This window comes from Pleurodeles waltl, chromosome 4_1 (genome assembly GCF_031143425.1).
Source record: "Pleurodeles waltl isolate 20211129_DDA chromosome 4_1, aPleWal1.hap1.20221129, whole genome shotgun sequence".
In the NCBI taxonomy this organism is placed as follows: Eukaryota; Metazoa; Chordata; class Amphibia; order Caudata; family Salamandridae; genus Pleurodeles; species Pleurodeles waltl.
The window spans coordinates 274,200,658-274,221,484 of NC_090442.1; the positions used below are offsets into that span (position 1 = coordinate 274,200,658).

Genomic DNA, 20,827 nt, shown 5'->3' on the forward strand with positions numbered 1-20,827 from the left:
TTGCTGTTTTGACCGCCCACCTCTCACTGAGTTTATCCGGTGAGTCTTGAAAGGAACAAGATTGGCGTGTATCAGTATATTGATAACTACAGGGGTTTTTATATTATCTCTATTTCTAAGATTATAGCAGTTTTGAGTTGTCTCCAAATGCAAGGATTCTCCCCTTTCTTTTTTAGGTGTTTGTTTTTGTTTATCCCAGCATTTCTTAGAACCCTTGGGTGCTTGCTTGGTAGAATCCTTATTGGATTTACTCTGTAATTGTGGTATACTAGGTCTGGCTCCCAGACTATTCCGATCAATACTAAAGTAGGTCCAAGCGATAAACTTTGGCAGCTTGCGTTCTTGATCCTGAACAGGAACGACCAGCAGTCGCATGTGCACTGCTGGTGCTACTGCTTTCCCTTTAATATTACTTAATATTATTGAAATTACAATGACAAAATTTCCCATTAACTGCATCCCCAAATCCAGGGCTGAGGCAGCCCCTTATTCATCTAGAATTTGTTTTAACACTTCTCAAAGATTGACAAGTGTTGTTGTGCAGCAGTATAGGGCGTGGCAAATACAGTGCCCCAAGTATTGCATTTATCTACTAATCGGCCTAATCCATTTCTGGCCAGCTAGCAGAACCTCATCTCTGCTCAAGAGAAGGGACGATTTGTGGCAACCTAGCGCATGACATTGTGAATTCTCAGGGAAATCATGGTGGATCAGATCTCATCCTTTTCTCTCAGTTACAATAGTCTCACACATGCAAAGACAAGCAAAGGGCAGAAAAATGGTTAAATAAGATTTATTGAATCAGCTGCGCCTTAGATAAAATGGAATGAAATGCAAAAGTCAGAATGTTGAAACACACTAGAAGCAAAATGGTAACAAGGAAAGTGAAACACAGGAAAAGTCCCACCATACTGTCAATATGCACAATATATGCAATTCCTACCTAAGCCATGTTAGAGCATAGCAGGATAAGCCCTAATCTGCCCTTCAGGATTCCCCCTTCGGAAGACATCATCTCCCATACCTGAGTATGTTGGTAGTGAAGAAGCCTGTTATCTCTAGAGACACCATCCCTATGTGGGCTAGGGAATCTTTGATCTCAGTGAGCAGCTGTAATAAAGTCAGACAGCATGCAGTCATGGTCATTTTTCTGGAACATCCCTCTAACGTGCATGGGACAGGGAAATGTTTTTATAATATAACAACTAATGTTCTGAGAAAATGTTCCCACGTAAAAATACATGTTTTTCTATGAATGTTAGAGACACAGTGTACCACTTGTGCCAACAATACTATCTTAATGCAGCCTTCAGGAAAACACAGTGGGACAGAATGTTGTGATAAGAAATGTAATGCTTTCCTAGATGAAAGGACAACTAGATAAAGAAAATAAAACACCACCACAAATGTGGCCAATTCTAAAATAATAAAATGAAGCTGAATAAAATGTTCCTTGGCTAAAGGCACAAGCAGCAGGCCTCATTGTTGAAATAACGTGCCCAGCGATATCACTAACATGGCTCTACAACATAATGACTACACATGTCAACAAAACAGGGGTGACATTCGCATTCTGACAAGTGCGGCTGAGCAGCCATGAAGGGGGGAGAGAGAGATGTTAAACCAGAGCAATGAAGAGGGTGAGAGGAGGGAGAGGTGGGGTGTAAAACTGCAACTTATAGAATTTTATGCTGGGATTGTTTCACCTGTGTCTTCAGACCAGCACAGTAACAAAAACAAAGCAGTGAAAGAGAGGGGGCATGATCCACACCACTGTGGGTGCAATTGTGAGCTGAGCATCAGGGTTATCCCTCATTACTAAAGCTCGCTACCAGTATGGTCCAGCTCAATGAGCAAAATGTAATGATGCAGACCACAGGCAGAGTATCACAGTCATGGAAAACAGGCTTCAGAGCTACTATGCAAGTCTTTACTGGAGATAGGAGGATGTCATAATGATTTCTGAGCAGCCAAATGGAGGGACACCAATAGGGCTCCAGTATTGTCAGAGTAGGAGAGTGAGAGCAACGTCAGATGTGACCTGAAATTGTCTTTGCCCTTCCCCAGCATCTCGCCTATGTGGAGTAATCCTGCTCTGTCAAATGGTTGGTAGGGTGCTTCAGCAGGTTTGTTTGGAGGATGATGGGAGGACCTGTGTCACTGATGTGAATCCTGAGGAATATCTAAATGTGAAAACCTATGGTGAAGGGTGGTGTCCATTGAAGCATTGTTGCGGAAATCCAGAGAGTCCTCTAGGTTCCCATCATCCTAGTATTGGGCCAACTTTCCATCTATTTTCATGATCATTGTCATTGAAATCTAGCAAGCCATTTTTAATGCCCTAATGCTTCAATGTGAACCATAGCCATAGAAATATTTTCCGACATATTCTGTGATATTTTCTGTATTGACTTGGCACCAGATATGTGGTGTGGTGCAATGCAGATGTAGGCTCATGTAGACACCCTGTAGGTCTGGTCCTTTCAGCAAGGAAGCTGACAGAGAGTGCAGCAGTAAAGCTGGCAGAGATGCTGAGGTTCATTCAAGATTTTACTTTGGGGAAAGAAAACAATACTCCCCCAGCTTGGAGTTTTCTTCCAGGGCATGGGGGGCATTTGGCAGTTTAGTTTTTCCCTGCCCCTTGCTGCCAGATTTTACCTGGCGGTTGTGGACTGAACAATGGCCATTTGTTCACCAACTCTAAATTGGGTGGGCCGACTCATGGGCAAACCTCCAACAGCCTTTATTATGTCTGGCTGTTTGATGTTTATGTCGATTGACAGAGATGGAGTAGTCTCTATTGTTGACATAATGAAGGTATGCCCATCTCTAAATGAGCAGAGTGGACCGTCAATTTGGTGGAGAGGGTATTCTGTTGTGAAGGAGTAACATATTTGCCAAACTTTAAATCAAGCTGTTAGTCTTAAAAATAAATCTTCCTCAGTCAAGCTAAACTCTGGCAAGCCAAAAAGAAAAATTTCAAAAGGTAGTACGAGCTAAGAATAATCAAACATCAGTCATATTTAATATGATGTTTCTTTGGCTTCGACAAGGATTTGATACAATAATGAATTTTTACATTTATTTTCAATGAACTTAAGCTCGTTCACAAATGTATTGTTTTATCTTATATTGAGAAGGTTCATCATCTCTCTTGTTTGCTATTACTATAAAGCCCCTAGCCGGATAAATCTTTGCTTTGAAGGAAGTATTCAGATGAATGGATGACCTGGACAGTAAAATAATCATTTAAGAAGACCTCCTTATTAACTTGAGTGAGCTGGCAAAATCTGGCCCAGGAGTAGTTGGACTGCTTGACAAATGTGGCCTCCACTGGGGATTAAAAGTAAATTGGTTGAAAACTGTTATTTACCAAGTATTTCTGGCAGGCACATTGATGAGCTGGTCAAATGGGAGAAGGAAAGGGATATATGGGTTTTTAACTAATCCATCAAATAATTAGGGGCCTACTTAGCTGAGGTAGATGAGCTGGCCCATGCCAGGAACATAACCCCATTGTTGGACAATATTCATAGGTACACCCGAACTTGGATGGCCCTGACCCTGGTAGTGGCAGGGAGAATGGCAATAATGAAAATGAGTAAACTCCCCAGGATTATATATACACCTTGCAGAACTATTCCTATGCCCTACAGAGGGGATAATTCCAGTCCATAACATCCACACTGAGAACCTTTCTGTGGATTTGAGGCCACCTCCGCCTTTGATTTGCTCGTCACCAGTAGGTAGTTATAGTTAGGACCTAGTTTCCATAGGAAGGGCGTTTTTTGTTTTGCCAATAACTTTGTCTCTGCTTGATGAATCTTTATGAATGTTTCAAAACTTATACTTCAGTGGGTCCAGCTGCTTTCTTGAAAGTTTTAGTTTGATTCATTAAGCGGGGGCTGACAAAAATAGGGGTCCTAAATATGTTTTCTCCATGCATTTCCCATAGCGATTTTGAACTTGACAACAGCCCGAACCACTGGACTGAATTACACCAAATTTGGCAGAAAGCTAGCTCTTGGTCCACAAGGCATGCTTTTTGTCATTCAGTGTAAATCTGTTCAGTAATTTTGGAGTAATTAGAGATTATAAAATATAGGCATCTGAATGCGGGTCCTCAGCGGGATCCAACTGTCTCCCTGCTGATATGTGATTGAATGCTAACACTTCAACAAGGAAGCCACAAAAACATGTTAAAAAGAAAGAAAAAGGGCCAGGGTAGGGGTACCCCGAGCCCCTAGCCTTGGTCTAGGGGTCCCTCACGGATCACACCATGGCTGAAAAGCATTTTTAGAAAAATACATCTCAGGAAAATCTGCATATTTTTTTTGAGATCTAAAAAAAAGAGGCGTCTCCCACCTTTTTTTTTTCCCCCAGGTAGGCCAGGTCCCGGAGGTATTGGGGGAATGATAAAGGAGGGGGGAACATGACCCCCCCTTTCTAGGTTTTCTGTTAGTCCCGGGGACCACCACCTCCCTGGGGCTATGATGCATAAATTTGCAGAGAGGCCGCGCAGCCTTGGGGTCCACTACCTCCCCGTGGCAAAAGTATTATTCAAAATGGAGGAGGCCTGTAACGCCTCCCCCACAGCCCCTGGGACTGCCACCTCCTCCTGGGTGGAATTGAAAGAATGAAGGGGATCCATCGCGGACCCCGGCCCTGAGGTACACCACTTCTCCTGGGGCAGTTTAAATGTTGGGAGAGAGTCATGCGGCCCCCCCTAGTGGAGCCAATAATGGCCCTGGGAGCCACCACCTCCCAGGTCTGGCTCCTTCTATGTCCCAGGGAGCTATGACTGCTGCGTGGCCCCTCTCTTCCTTTTAATTGGGGATGGGGTCCTCGGGCAGGAATCATCTGGGGAGAGGGCTGTGCAACCCTCCTTCCCTATTGTTCATGGGTCTCCCTTTAAAAAGAGTATGCAAATGTGGAAATTACCTGGAAGGTGCACCTGCTTGGCCCCCTCCATCCACCTTAGTATTATGCATGTCTCCCCCACCCCCTTTTGCCAGGTTGATGCCAGCTTTCCAAAGGGCCCCCCAGTGTGTTTCCTGACGATTTTGATGGTGCGTTCTTGATGCAGAGGAATATGCGGACATCCCCACAAAAACAAAGAAGCACTTACTTCATATAGATAAGAAGAATGACCCTGGTTTGGTGCCATTTTTGGTGCTCAATTACACAGCTATAGTGTAGCATACATACTTGACTTTTTCCCAAGGAGGCAGAATGAGCTCCACTTGGGTAGATATTTCATGCAAAACTGTGGAATCTTGTTTGATAAAAGGGCAGGTGAGGTTGCTTTGTGACAGTCACTCACACAGTTACTGACACACCCACACAGACACTCACACACCCACTCAACAGACACACTCAGAGAACTGCACAGCAACTCAGTAGATGCACTCACTCAGATGCAGTCACTCATTCAAACACTCATTCACTTACTCACCGACCCACTCAGACTCACACACCCACTCCCAGTCCCACTCAGAGACTCATGCACCCACTCACAGACCCACACACAGATGCAAGCAGTCACAGACCCACTCAGACATTCATGCATCGACTCACAGACCCACTCAGACTCACACACTCACAGGACCACTTAGACACTCATGCAAACACTCTCTTACACCAACTCACTGACCCCTCAAAGGCTCACAGACTCACTCAGTCTGACACACCCACACACAGTCCCACTTAGAGACTCATGCACCCACTCGCAGACCCACTTATAGACTCATGCACCCCCTTACAAACTCACCAAATCACTCATGCACTCACACACTCACTCACAGACCCACTCACACACTCATGCACCCACTCACAAACCCACTCAGACCCTCATGCGCCCACTCACAGACTCACTTAGACACTGACATGCCCACTCACAAATCCACTCAGACCCTCATGCACCCACTCTCAGCCCCCCTGAGGCACTCATGCTTCCACTCACAGACCCGCTCAGTCATGCACCCACTCACAGTTCCACTGATACACTCATGCACCCAGTCACAGGCCCACTCACTCACCCACTTAGACACTGACACAGCCAGGCAGAGACTCATGCATCCACTCACAGACCCACTCAGACACTCATGCTCCCACTCATGCACTCATACACCCACTCACACACCCACTCTGACACTCACCCACCCTCTCACAGACCTTCTCAGACACTCGTGCATCCACTCACACACCCACACAGGCAACCATGCATCCACTCACAGACCCACTCGGAGACTCACACACCCACCCACCCACTCAAGACAATGATGCACCCAAAGTCCCACTCAGAAACCCACTCACGGAGCGCGGGGTGGGTGCTTATAGGGGATAGGCCCCCCTCACACTCTTTCACCCACTGACACAACCACTCAGAGACTCCCACTCATAAACCCGCTCAGAGATTCATACACCCACTGAGAGATGCACTCAGACACTCACACACCCACTCAGAGACCTACTCTGACACTAATGGGCCCAGTGACAGATCCATTGAGATACTTGTTCACCCACTCACAGGCTCACTCAGAGACTTAGACATGCACTAATAGAACCATTCACTCATACACCCACCCATCCACGCACTCCAACAGTCATGCACACAGTCACAGGCCCAGCCAGAGACTGAAAGACCCACTCACACTCAGACACTAATGCAACCACCAACATGCCCACTCATACTCATGCACCCACTCACAGGTTCATTCAAACACTGACACCCCCACTCACAGACCCACTTTGAGACTTAAGCACCCACTCATAGCCTCATCCATCCACTCTCACACCCTCTTAGAGACGCATTAACCCACTCAAATGCTCACTCAGAGACACACACCCACTTACTCATCCACTTAGACACTCATTGTGCACTCAGACAGTCACTGAGACACACATGCTCTCACTCATCATAGGTGATGTCACTGACCATTTCATGAGTGATGTAACATGAGGTCATAAGCAGTGCATTGAGTGGCTTAAGTTATATTTAGGTGTGGTAACAATAACTGCTGAATTTCTATGGTTTTGTACAAGTGAAATCTGACCCTAAATGTAACATCGCTGTAAGCTTTGTTGTTTTTCAATGAGTATATATATATATATATATATATATGTTTGATGGCATGTGTAGCTGCAGATACACATGCTGTGCACAGTCCGCCGTCTGGTGTTGGGCTCGGAGTGTTACAAGTTGTTTTTCTTCGAAGAAGTATTTTCGAGTCACGAGACCGAGGGACTCCTCCTACTTCGATTCCATTGCGCATGGGCGTCGACTCCATCATAGATTGTTTTTTTTCCGCCATTGGGTTCGGACGTGTTCCTTTTCGCTCCGTGTTTCGGGTCGGAAAGTTAGTTAGAATCTCGGAAAAAAATGTCGGTATTGTTTGCGTTCAGTATCGGGTTAGTTAGAACAAATCGACACCGAATTTTGAAGAGCTCCGGTGGCCCTTCGGGGTTTTTTCGATCCCCCGTCGGGGCCTGGTCGGCCCGGCCACGTGCGACTTCAAGGCTCATGGAACGGACCCCATTCCGTTTCTGGCCAAAATGCCATCACAAGTATCCGTATACGGATCACCATCTGGTCTGTAACTTGTGCTTGTCCCCGAGCACAAGGAGGATACTTGTGAAGCCTGTCGAGCGTTTCGGTCGAGGAAGACGCTGAGAGACCGAAGAGCCAGAAGACTACAAATGGCGTCCACGCCGACAGGTCAAGATCGCTTCGAGGAGGAAGAAGAAGCTTTCTCCGTCCGCGAGTCGGATTCGGAAGAACTCGATGCCAAAGAAACAACCAAAACCGTGAGTAAGACGTCGAAAATCAAGACTCACGAGAAGTCTACAAAAGCCCAGGGGACGCCACCGCCAACAGGCCATGGCTTAACCCGAAAAATAGGTGACCCATCCAAGGCACCGAAAAAGGGCATGCTGGTGTCGAAGTCATCCGACTCCGGTCGAGATACCGCCACACAGCAACCTCGGAGCCGAGACGGCGGCTCCGAGAAACATCGGCACAGAGACAGCGGCACCGAAGAATTTCGGCACCGAGACACGCCGAAAACAAAGAAGGTTTCTTCGGAGCCTAAAAAGACTTCCGAAAAGGTTTCGGTTCCGAAATAGCCAGCCTCGGAGCCGAAAACTAGTTCCTATACAGAGGAACAAGGACTAACCTCCCAATTACATCGATTTGGAGAGGGGCTTCAATCTGCAGAGCCTGACTACACACAAAGAAGGCTTCATATTCATGAGGACACTGGGAAGATAACCACTCTTCCCCCAATCAAAATAAAAAGGAAACTTGCCTTTCAACAAAAGGACAAGCAACCACAGGCAAAGGTGGCAAAGAAAACAACCCCACCACCGTCTCCACCACCATCAATACATGCATCACCAGCAACAACTCCACCACTGATGCACTCACCAGCTCATACCACAATGAGTCAGGATGATCCCGATGCATGGGACCTCTATGATGCTCCAGTGTCTGACAATAGCCCAGACCCTTATCCTACAAAACCGTCACCACCTGAGGACAGTACATCCTATACACAGGTGGTCGCAAGGGCAGCCGAGTTTCACAATGTGTCTTTACATTCGGAACCAATTGAGGATGACTTTCTCTTTAACACCCTATCCTCCACCCATAGCCAATATCAAAGCCTTCCCATGCTCCCAGGAATGCTAAGACATTCAAAACAAATGTTTCAGGATCCAGTTAAAGGCAGAGCCGTAACTCCAAGGGTGGAGAAAAAATATAAGCCACCGCCCACTGATCCAATATATATTACAACACAACTAACACCAGACTCAGTAGTTGTGGGGGCAGCTCGTAAGAGAGCCAACTCTCATACCTCAGGTGACGCACCACCTCCAGACAAGGAGAGACGCAAATTTTATGCTGCGGGAAAAAGGGTTGCAGCACAAGCAGCAAATCAGTGGCGTATCGCCAATTCACAAGCACTTTTGGCAAGATACGACAGGGCTCATTGGGATGAAATGCAACATTTCATTGAACACTTACCCAAGGAGTTCCAAAAAAGAGCGCAACAGGTGGTGAAAGAGGAACAAAGTATCTCAAATAATCAGATACGGACTTCCATGGATGCAGCAGACACAGCTGCAAGGACAATAAACACTGCAGTCACAATACGAAGGCACGCATGGCTGCGCACTTCTGGGTTCAAACCGGAAATCCAGCAGGCTGTGCTCAATATGCCGTTTAATGAACAGCAATTGTTTGGGCCAGAGGTAGACACTGCCATCGAAAAACTCCAGAAAGACACCGATACAGCCAAAGCCATGGGCGCACTCTACTCCCCGCAGAGCAGAGGCACATTTCGGAAAACACCTTTTAGGGGAGGGTTTCGAGGTCAACCCACAGAAACCACAACCTCACAGACAAGGCCTACCTACCAGGGTCAATACCAGAGGGGAGGTTTTCGAGGGCAATTTAGAGGGGGCCAATTCCCCAAAAATCGAGGGAAATTCCAAGGCCCCAAAACCCCTCAAAATAAACAGTGACTCACCAGTCACACACCCCCATCACATAACACCTGTGGGGGGAAGACTAAGCCAATTTTACAAACTTTGGGAAGAAATAACAACAGACACTTGGGTCTTAGCAATTATCCAGCATGGTTATTGCATAGAATTTCGCCAATTCCCTCCAAACGTCCCACCGAAAACACACAATATGTCAAAACAACATATAGATCTTCTAGAACTAGAAGTTCAAGCATTGCTACAAAAGGACGCAATAGAATTAGTACCAACTCACCAAAAAAACACAGGAGTTTACTCACTGTACTTTCTAATACCCAAAAAGGACAAAACTCTGAGACCAATACTAGATCTCAGAACACTAAATACCTACATAAAATCAGACCACTTTCACATGGTCACGTTACAAGACGTAATACCACTGCTCAAACAGCAAGACTACATGACAACATTAGATCGAAAAGATGCGTATTTCCATATACCAATACATCCTTCACACAGGAAATACCTAAGGTTCGTATTCCAAGGAATACATTACCAATTCAAAGTGTTGCCATTCGGAATAACAACTGCGCCAAGAGTTTTTACAAAATGCCTGGCAGTAGTAGCTGCACATATCAGAAGGCAGCAAATATATGTGTTCCCGTACTTAGACGACTGCCTAATCAAAACCAACACGCTAAAACAGTGTTCACAGCACACAAAGAAATAACAACAGACACTTGGGTCTTAGCAATTATCCAGCATGGTTATTGCATAGAATTTCGCCACTTCCCTCCAAACGTCCCACCGAAAACACACAATATGTCAAAACAACATATAGATCTTCTAGAACTAGAAGTTCAAGCATTGCTACAAAAGGACGCAATAGAATTAGTACCAACGCACCAAAAAAACACAGGAGTTTACTCACTGTACTTTCTAATACCCAAAAAGGACAAAACTCTGAGACCAATACTAGATCTCAGAACACTAAATACCTACATAAAATCAGACCACTTTCACATGGTCACGTTACAAGACGTAATACCACTGCTCAAACAGCAAGACTACATGACAACATTAGATCTAAAAGATGCGTATTTCCATATACCAATACATCCTTCACACAGGAAATACCTAAGGTTCGTATTCCAAGGAACACATTACCAATTCAAAGTGTTGCCATTCGGAATAACAACCGCGCCAAGAGTTTTTACAAAATGCCTGGCAGTAGTAGCTGCACATATCAGAAGGCAGCAAATACATGTGTTCCCGTACTTAGACGACTGGCTAATCAAAACCAACACGCTAAAACAGTGTTCACAGCACACAAAATATGTCATACAAACCCTTCACAGGCTAGGTTTCTCCATCAACTACGCAAAGTCACACCTTCAGCCGTGTCAAACGCAGCAATACTTAGGAGCGACAATCAACACAGCAAAAGGGATTGCCACTCCAAGTCCACAACGGGTTCAAACATTTCACAAAGTAATACAGGCCATGTATCCAACACAAAAGATACAAGTCAGAATGGTAATGAAACTACTAGGCATGATGTCTTCATGCATAGCCATTGTCCCAAACGCAAGATTGCACATGCGGCCCTTACAACAGTGCCTAGCATCACAATGGTCACAAGCACAGGGTCAACTTCTAGATCTGGTGTTGATAGACCGCCAAACATACATCTCGCTTCTATGGTGGAACAGTACAAATTTAAACCGAGGGCGGCCTTTCCAAGACCCAGTGCCACAATACGTTATAACAACTGATGCTTCCATGACAGGGTGGGGAGCACACCTCAATCAACACAGCATCCAAGGACAATGGGTCATACATCAGAGACAGTTTCACATAAATCACTTGGAAATGTTAGCAGTATTTCTAGCGCTGAAAGCATTTCAACCCATAATAACCCAAAAATACATTCTTGTCAAAACAGACAACATGACAACAATGTATTATCTAAACAAACAAGGAGGGACACACTCGACACAGTTGTGCCTCCTAACACAGAAAATATGGCATTGGGCGATTCACAACCACATTCGCCTAATAGCACAATTTATTCCAGGGATTCAGAACCAGTTGGCAGACAATCTCTCTCGAGATCACCAACAAACCCACGAATGGGAAATTCACCCCCAAATACTAAACAATTACTTTCAAATTTGGGGAACACCTCAAATAGATCTATTTGCAACAAAGGAAAACTCAAAATGCCAAAACTTCGCATCCAGATACCCACAAGATCAATCCCAAGGCAATGCTCTATGGATGAACTGGTCAGGGATCTTTGCATACGCTTTTCCCCCTCTCCCTCTCCTTCCATATGTAGTAAACAGGTTGAGTCAAAACAAACTCAAACTCATACTAATAGCACCAACATGGGCAAGGCAACCTTGGTACACGACACTACTAGACCTGTCAGTAGTACCTCATGTCAAACTACCCAACAAACCAGATCTGTTAACACAACACAAACAACAGATCAGACATCCAAATCCAGCATCTTTGAATCTAGCAATTTGGCTCCTGAAATCCTAGAATTCGGACACTTGCACCTCACACAAGAATGTATGGAGGTCATAAAACAAGCTAGGAAGCCTACCACTAGACACTGCTACGCAAACAAGTGGAAAAGATTCGTGTATTACTGCCAGAATAATCAAATTCAGCCATTAACCGCATCTCCAAAAGATATAGTTGGATATTTACTACATTTGCAAAAATCAAATCTAGCTTTCTCTTCCATAAAAATACATCTCACCGCAATATCAGCTTACCTACAAATTACTCATTCAACTTCACTATTTAGAATACCAGTCATTAAAGCGTTTATGGAAGGCTTAAAGAGAATCATATCACCAAGGACACCACCTGTTCCTTCATGGAACCTCAACATTGTCTTAACAAGACTCATGGGTCCACCTTTCGAGCCCATGCATTCTTGTGGAATGCAATACTTAACGTGGAAAGTTGCATTTTTGATTGCCATCACATCCCTAAGAAGAGTGAGCGAGATTCAAGCATTTACCATACAAGAACCATTTATTCAGATACATAAAAATAAAGTAGTTCTAAGAACAAATCCAAATTTTTTACCAAAGGTTATTTCACCGTTCCACTTAAATCAAACAGTAGAATTACCAGTGTTCTTCCCACAACCAGATTCTGTAGCTGAAAGAGCACTACATACATTAGACATCAAAAGAGCACTAATGTACTACATTGACAGAACGAAACTAATTAAAAAAACAAAACAACTATTTATTGCCTTTCAAAAACCTCATACAGGAAATCCAATTTCAAAACAAGGCATTGCTAGGTGGATAGTTAAGTGTATTCAAACCTGCTATCTTAAAGCGAAAAGAGAGCTGCCTATTACACCAAAGGCACACTCAACCAGAAAGAAAGGGGCTACCATGGCCTTTCTAGGAAATATTCCAATGAACGAAATATGTAAGGCAGCAACATGGTCTACGCCTCATACATTTACCAAGCACTACTGTGTAGATGTGTTAACTGCACAACAAGCCACAGTAGGTCAGGCTGTACTAAGAACATTATTTCAAACTACTTCAACTCCTACAGAACCACCGCTTTTGGGGAGATAACTGCTTACTAGTCAGTGCACAGCATGTGTATCTGCAGCTACACATGCCATTGAACGGAAAATGTCACTTACCCAGTGTACATCTGTTCGTGGCATGAGTCGCTGCAGATTCACATGCGCCCACCCGCCTCCCCGGGAGCCTGTAGCCGTTTAGAAGTAGATCTTGAACATTTGTACATTTGTAAATATATTACTTTAACCTTTATTATGTACATACGTATTCATTCCATTGCATGGGCACTATTACTAATATACACAACTCCTACCTCACCCTCTGCGGGGAAAACAATCTAAGATGGAGTCGACGCCCATGCGCAATGGAATCGAAGTAGGAAGAGTCCCTCGGTCTCGTGACTCGAAAAGACTTCTTCGAAGAAAAACAACTTGTAACACTCCGAGCCCAACACCAGACGGCGGACTGTGCACAGCATGTGAATCTGCAGCGACTCATGCCACGAACAGATGTACACTGGGTAAGTTACATTTTCCATATATATATATATATATATATATATATCACAGCTGCAGCCCATAATATCAGCATGGATCTCTAAACGCTCAACTTCACTCTGGCTTTGTTATGAAGTAAATGGACTATTAACATGTAACAAACAATATGGACCACAAGAAATAAGAGACAGAATCCCCGGTCCCATATCTGTATCTGAACAGGTCTGAAAGTGTCCTACCATTGCGTATGCTACAAGTACAGTGGAGGAGTAGTTAAGCCAGGCCTGATCTAGGAGCACTAGAATTCTAATATTACTTTACCAACTTGTGTGATCCTGTGTGAATTATATCTCCCTGTGTCGACTTTATCCTAGAAAATTGCAAATGCTTGGGAGCATCTTGATCCTTAAATAAAATCACCATAATAAAAGATAGACTATTTACTTTTACTGGTATTTTCTTGAGGATAATGGAATTTTTGCTAGTGAATGAAATTCATGCATTCTAAAATATGAATACTTTTAAGGAATTATAAAACAAGTGAAACTCAGGGAGAGATTAATTGCTTGCTCTCTGACAACCATGAAAAACACTCCTAATTATGCCACAAATGTTTCCTATCTTTTTTTATAATATATTAGTAGAGATAGTACTGCAGTTGTTGTTCCTGAATATACCCCATACCCCATCTTAAGTCCTCAATTGTACTGTAAACATCCAGTGGTAGTGACAGCAGCGGATTCTAAGTGCCCTTCTTTAATTGAAGGACAATTCACTAGCTTTCCCACAATTGCATCACTCAATTTCTTATTACTTTATCATAAGCTAATTGTTTATCATTTGTACATTTTGAAAAGGAAGTAATTGCACATACTCCTTCTTTAACTCGTAAAACGGTTTCATCAGAAAAAAATGCAGTTGCATCATTGTGCATTTTGGGACCAAATGGCTCTTTTTCAGAAGAAATCTAATAGTTATTGGTGTGGCAATCTATACAACTCTTAACCTTTTTCTTGGTGTGCGCAATACAACTGCCACATGTATTCTTAAATCGGTGTGAACAGCCTCGTTCACAAATTTGAAACATGTACTCTGCAGTTCAGTCCCCGTCTGAACTCCTTCGAAATCCGAGATCCTACGAAATCAAGACAGCTGGCATTTCTACATAATATCTGTTTATCAAAGAATATGATGACTTTTTTTTATTACTGGCAGTGGCGGATTTCTTCTTAATAGCAACTCTACCAAGCCATTTTTAATCCAAAGCACTTAATCTTCGCAAACGTTATACGAATCATCTACACATAAAAGGTTCTGATGGGGTATCATTTTCTTCTTTGAGTCAATAAGCCATGTAAGACTGACAAATCAGCTTCCTTCGTAATCATACTTACTAAATGTTTGCTTGGTGTGGTTTCCCTTGTATTTTGGATTCTGACCCTCTGTTTTTGGTCCTGTACTGAATTTCTTTTTTGCTGGCTTTAGGACTCTGGGCACTTTACCACAGCTGACCAGTGCTAAAGTTCAAGTGCTCCCTGTATAAATGGTATTATTGACTGGTTTATCCATAATTGACACATTTTATTTCCCCATAGTAAGGAACCAATGCATCATCTTTGTTTTTTACACATCCCAGGTAATTTGGGCTAAAAAGATACAATCATTTATTCCTCTTAAGACTCATTTCAACTTTAAAAAAGTAATATCTTTACTTGTGTATTTTGGATTTTTGTTATTTTGGTCTTGTTTTACTCAGATAAATATTGGCTATTGTTCTAAACTGGTGTGTTCACTGTGTTAATTTGTGTGTGCAAATACTTTGCACATTGCCTCTGAGGTAAGCCAGACTGCTGGGGCCAAGCTATCAAGGGGGTGAGCAGGGGTTATCTAGCTGTGTGACTCTCTTGCCCTGACTAGAGTGAGGGTCCCTACTTGGACGTGGTGCAAATCACTGCCAACTAGAGATCCCATTTCTAACAGTTTCCTAAACAATTCACAGGCTGAAAGAATTTTTAAAATGTGTTTTCCTTATAAAACATAGTTGAAGGGACTGTCTCACATTAATAAACATTTATAGGAGTGTGACCCTTGAGAAGAAACACCACCGAACCCACACAGTACCATATACAATCATCTTCTTATGCAAGCTTCTGTCGTAGGTTCCTTTTAGCGCCTAGATTGGGCACCCCTATTTTAACTCTATTCCGGTAGCCTGTGCCCTTTTATCCACATACAAATGTATTTGTTTCTTCATTTTATTATAGTTTAGCGCATCTTGCTTTTCAGCTTGGTTGTTTATATTTTATTCAGCTGCCTTTCTGTGAAAGAATTGTTGTTTATGTTTTACATGTATCAGTCCTTTTCATTATGTGCCCTTGTCAAGGCTGTCATGTTTGTACACAATAGTTATGCAGTCAAACCTCCACCCTAGGCATAGCAACACATCGGGCCTGTTTTTAGAACAGAAAATGTTTTGTTATTTGAACACTGAATACCAAAGGAGAGTAGAGAGTTTTCCAGCCATGGCCGGTTGGGAACGTATATCTTTCCATTGACAACACCGCTGATCCTGGTCTTGTCTTTCCAGCGGCGAGTGCACTCTTTTGCACATCTCCTGACTTGTGAAATACAAAAGCCATTTCAGACAGTAAATTCTGATGAAGCAAAGGAATATGCAGAGATAAAGAAAGGTCGAGTAGAGCATCTGAAATAGAGTGAAGAAAAATAGAGCCAATAATTTAGAAGTATCTTACTAAAGGCCAATGCAACTCCCACACAACTGTTCTGTAATAGAAGTGAAACAGCTGATAGGTGGCTAGAATCTAAGACCAGAACAAGGGTTGAGGGTTAAGGTGTGACACTAGAGCAACACATCTAGGCATTTCTTTACTGATGTAATGGTGTGTCCACCAAGCTTGCAGCCGCTTATAACAGTCTGCTTGAGACAGCCTGCCACCATTGTCCATCTGGGACCCCAAACTTTAAACCTAACCCCCACTATGGTCAACCCACAACTGATGACGTCACACTCCTGAATGTCACCCTTCTCACTTTGTCACCCTGTCCGCCTTAAACTGCCATTGCTCCCCTTCCTATGCCCCATTGGACAGTGCACGTGTGAGACCAAGAGACTAGACTCTGCCATGGACAATCCTCCACCATCATCCCAGCCCATTGCACACCCCCCTCCACATATTAGCACAGAAATAAACACCATTGAATCATAAAACAATCTGGAGTCAGTCTGTGCTTTCACAAATGTGTAATTGCAACATCTCTGAAATATAGCAATGTCAATGTACTTGTTCACATACCAATGTTACACAGCTGTAGGCCAGCAGTAAACATAGCAGAGGGTACAAAGTAGGACCCAGATCTGTGAAATAGAAAGCCAAAGTGACAAGTCAGGGTCCATACACAGAGGTAAAAATGCAGATTTATGCTAGGTCCTACAATAGTATGAGATGTGGGAAGCAGTTCCATTCTCTTACCTGTGTCTCACTGGAAGTATTACATGATTATGTTGTTTCGGTTGTCTACATCTTCTTCTGCCTCCTCTTCTTCACTGTCCACAGGCTCCACAGCTGCCACAAGACCACCATCAGGCCCATCCTCCTGCAGAAAAGGCACCTGGCGTCGCAAAGCCAGGTTGTGCAACATACAGCAGCCCACGATGATCTGGCACACCTTCTTCGGTGAGTAGTATAGGGATCCACCTGTCAGATGGAGGCACCGGAATCTGGCCTTCAGGAGGCCGAAAGTGCGCTCTATTATCCTCCTAGTTCGCCCATGTGCCTCATTGTAGCATTCCTCTGCCCTTGTTCTGGGATTCCTCACTGGGTTCAGTAGCCAGGACAGGTTGGGGTAACCAGAGTCACCTGCAAATATCGAGGGACAACTGTTAGACATCCTCCAAACATTAGGGAATCTCCCATACCCAGACAGCAAATGAAACTGAGTGGGGACTTTAGGCTCACCTATTAGCCACGCAGGGTGCCTCTGGAGTTGCCCCATCACATAAGGGATGCTGCTATTCCTCAAAATGTAAGCGTCATGCACTGAGCCAGGATACTTGGCATTCACATGGGAGATGTACTGGTCTGCCAAACACCATCTGCACATTCATAGAATGGTAGCTTTTGCGGTTTCTGTACACCTGTTCATTCCTGTGGGGGGACAAATGCCACATGTGTACCATCAATGGCACCAATGATGTTGGGGATATGTCCTAGGGCATAAAAGTCATCTTTCACTGTGGGTAGATCCTCCACCTGAGGGAAAACGATGTAGCTGCACATGTGTTTCAGCAGGGCAGATAACACTCTGGACAACACGTTAGAGAGCATTGGCTGGGACATCCCTGATGCCATGGCTACAGTTGTTTGAAAAGACCCACTGGCCAGGAAATGGAGTACTGACAGGACCGGCACTAGAGGGGGTATTCCTGTGGGATGGCGGATAGCTGACATCAGGTCAGGCTCCAACTCGGCACACAGTTCCTGGATTGTTGCATAATCAAGTCTGTAAGTGATAATTATGTGTCTGTCTTCCATTGTCGACAGGTCCACCAGGGGTCTGCACACCAGAGGATGCTGCCATCTCATCACCTACCCCAGCGGACGTGCCCTATGGAGGAGAACGGTGAGCAGAGGGTCATACAACACATAGGTTTCACAAGGCTGTTTAGCACAAACGTTAAATTTTCTCTATGTGCCTTTGTCTGTCCGTATTCCTGACCTAAATAGGTGTGACCCAGTTATTTGGCCTGCCATGTGGCACCCTGAAATGGCTGCTGCCTGACCTGTAAGTTGGGACAAGGGGAAATGAGGTAACTGCGCTGGCGTTGTACACCGTCACGGTAGGTGGTCGAAGATCACGGCGCAATTCAGCATTGGTTATCATTGGGCCCTATGGGTTCCAGGAGCCAATGATGATGTACGCCGGCAGTGATGGTACGCGCCGCCGCGGACGTGACCGCCATTTTCTATCTGTTCACTCACTTGATACCTGACCTTCAACGGGAGAGGACCTACACTGCAAGTGCTGCTGTGACCTGTGTCTGGAAGCGACAATGGCTCCAATGTCTGGGGAAAGGGCCCCTGCCTTCACTTCGGAGGAGTTGGACAGTCCTCCCCAACTGTATGGTCCTCCAGACAAACAGGTGAGTAAACTGTGTGCATGATGGATGGCACATGAGTTTCCTAGATGGAAGAGACAGGGGTGGGTGACAGGCCAGCATGTGAGGATGGTGTGTGTATGTATTTCTGGGCCAGGGTGGGAGGTTTGTGGCCAATGTGTGAGAAGAAATGTACGGGGGAGTAACATCCATTTTTACTTCACTTTTCCTCTAGGTCAGCACCCACCAGAAGAAGGGTATTTGGCATGCCATCGCCAAGGAAGTGCGGACCCTGGGGGTCTACCATAGACGGAGCACCCACTGCCGGAAAAGATGGGAGGACCTGTGCCGCTGGACCAAGAAGACGGCGGAGGCCCAGCTGGGGATGGCCTCCCAACGCGGAAGGGATGCCCGTCGCACCATGACCCCCCCTGATGTACCGGATCCTGGCGCTGGCATATCCGGAGTCGGATGGGCGCTTGAGGGCATCACAGCAGCCACAAGGGGGTGAGTACACTCTCATTCAGCTGACTCTGCACGCTTTACGAGGTGTCTGGGTGGGGGAGGTGGGCTGTGGGTTCCCCTAGGCCAGGGCATACGCGCAAAGGTAGATCCATTGATTTGCAGCCTCATTCCCAGTCCAATCCCAAAGGCTGGTATTTGCCCTCTACACCTAGTCAGGCTCCTATGGCTTCCAGCTGTGCATAAAATGGTTCTCGACAGAGTCCCCTATGGGCATGTTCTTTTCCCCTGCCCTGTCAGTGCATGACTTAGTGCCTAGGTCTGCTCCCTGTGTATTGTGTCCGCCAACGGTAGTGGTGTTGCAGGCATTGACCATGTCTCTTCTGTCTCCCCCCCCTTTTTGTTTTGTCACCCTGTCCTTGTGTGCATTAGCATCATCTGGCGGAGGAGCAGTGGCACTGGAGCAGGAGGGAGCTGCATCCCACATGGCCCTGGAGGGTGAAGTAACGGAGTCCGAAGGCACCAGTGGGACGGAGGGCAAGGGGAGCTCCACGACGGGGACAGGAGCAGACAGCAGTGACAGTGACTCCTCCTCTGATGGGAGCTCCCTTGGGGTGGCGGGCACCTCTGTGCCCACTGCATCAACAGGTACAGCCGCCACCCCGCCTACCAGCACCGCCCTCCCAACAGCCCCTCATCGAGTTTCCCGTGCCCGCTCACCCAGGAGGAGGGTGGGCATCTCCTTCGCCCCAGGCACCTCAGCCCTGCTGCCCTCAGTGAGGAGGCTATTGACCTCCTGAGATTCCTCACTGTTGGGCAATCAACCATTGTGAATGCCATCCAGGGTGTTGAGAGGCATTTGCATCAAACAAATGCATACCTGGAGGGCATTCATTCTGGCGTGGCGGCTCAACAGAGAGCATTTCAGGCTCTGGCCTCAGCACTGATGGCAGCCATTATCCCTGTGTCCTGCCTCCCCCCTCCACCTTCATCTACCAAGACCCAATCCCCTGTACCTCAGCCTATCCCAAGCACACCATCAGACCAGCAGGCACACTCATTAACACACAAGAGTGAACACGGCAAACATAAGCACCACACATCCCACAGGCACTCACACAAGCACCATCCCCATGCAGACACACCAACATCCACTACCTCCACTGTGTCCCCCTCCTCCACGTCCTCCTCTTCCCTCCCTGTCTCGTCTCCACTCACACCTGCATGCACTACATCTTCATCCACTACCTCCATCACCAGCACGCCCATCACCACACACCGCTCATGTGCAATCACCACCCCACTACCATTCACACATCCCCTGTGTCCTCTCCCAGTGTGTCTGTGAGCCCTCCTCCCAAACTACACAAACACAGGCACACACCCACCCAACAGCCATCCACCTCACAACAGCCTCCGACACATGCACCTTCACCCAAATTCAGCAGACGTACACCTCCTACAACCACTACCTCTTCCTTCACTCCCAAACCCCCTCCATCTTCCCGTCCCAGTGTGTCTAAGAAACTCTTCCTCGCAAACTTTGACCTCTTCCCTACACCTCCCCCGTCCTTTCCCTAAGGCCAGGCTGTCCAAGTCCCAGCCCAGCACCTCAGCCACCAAATCCTCAAGCACAGTGGTCTCAGCAAGTCCGGTCACATTGCGGACGGCACCCATCAGGGCTGCCAGTGTGC

At 45.6% G+C, this 20,827-nt stretch overlaps 1 protein-coding gene across 2 annotated transcripts in view; it reads left to right on the forward strand.

The window, feature by feature from the left end:
- The window catches only part of SCUBE1 (signal peptide, CUB domain and EGF like domain containing 1), a 2,009,692-nt gene that overhangs the window by 819,613 nt on the left and 1,169,252 nt on the right, over positions 1-20,827 (forward strand). The window lies entirely within an intron of this gene.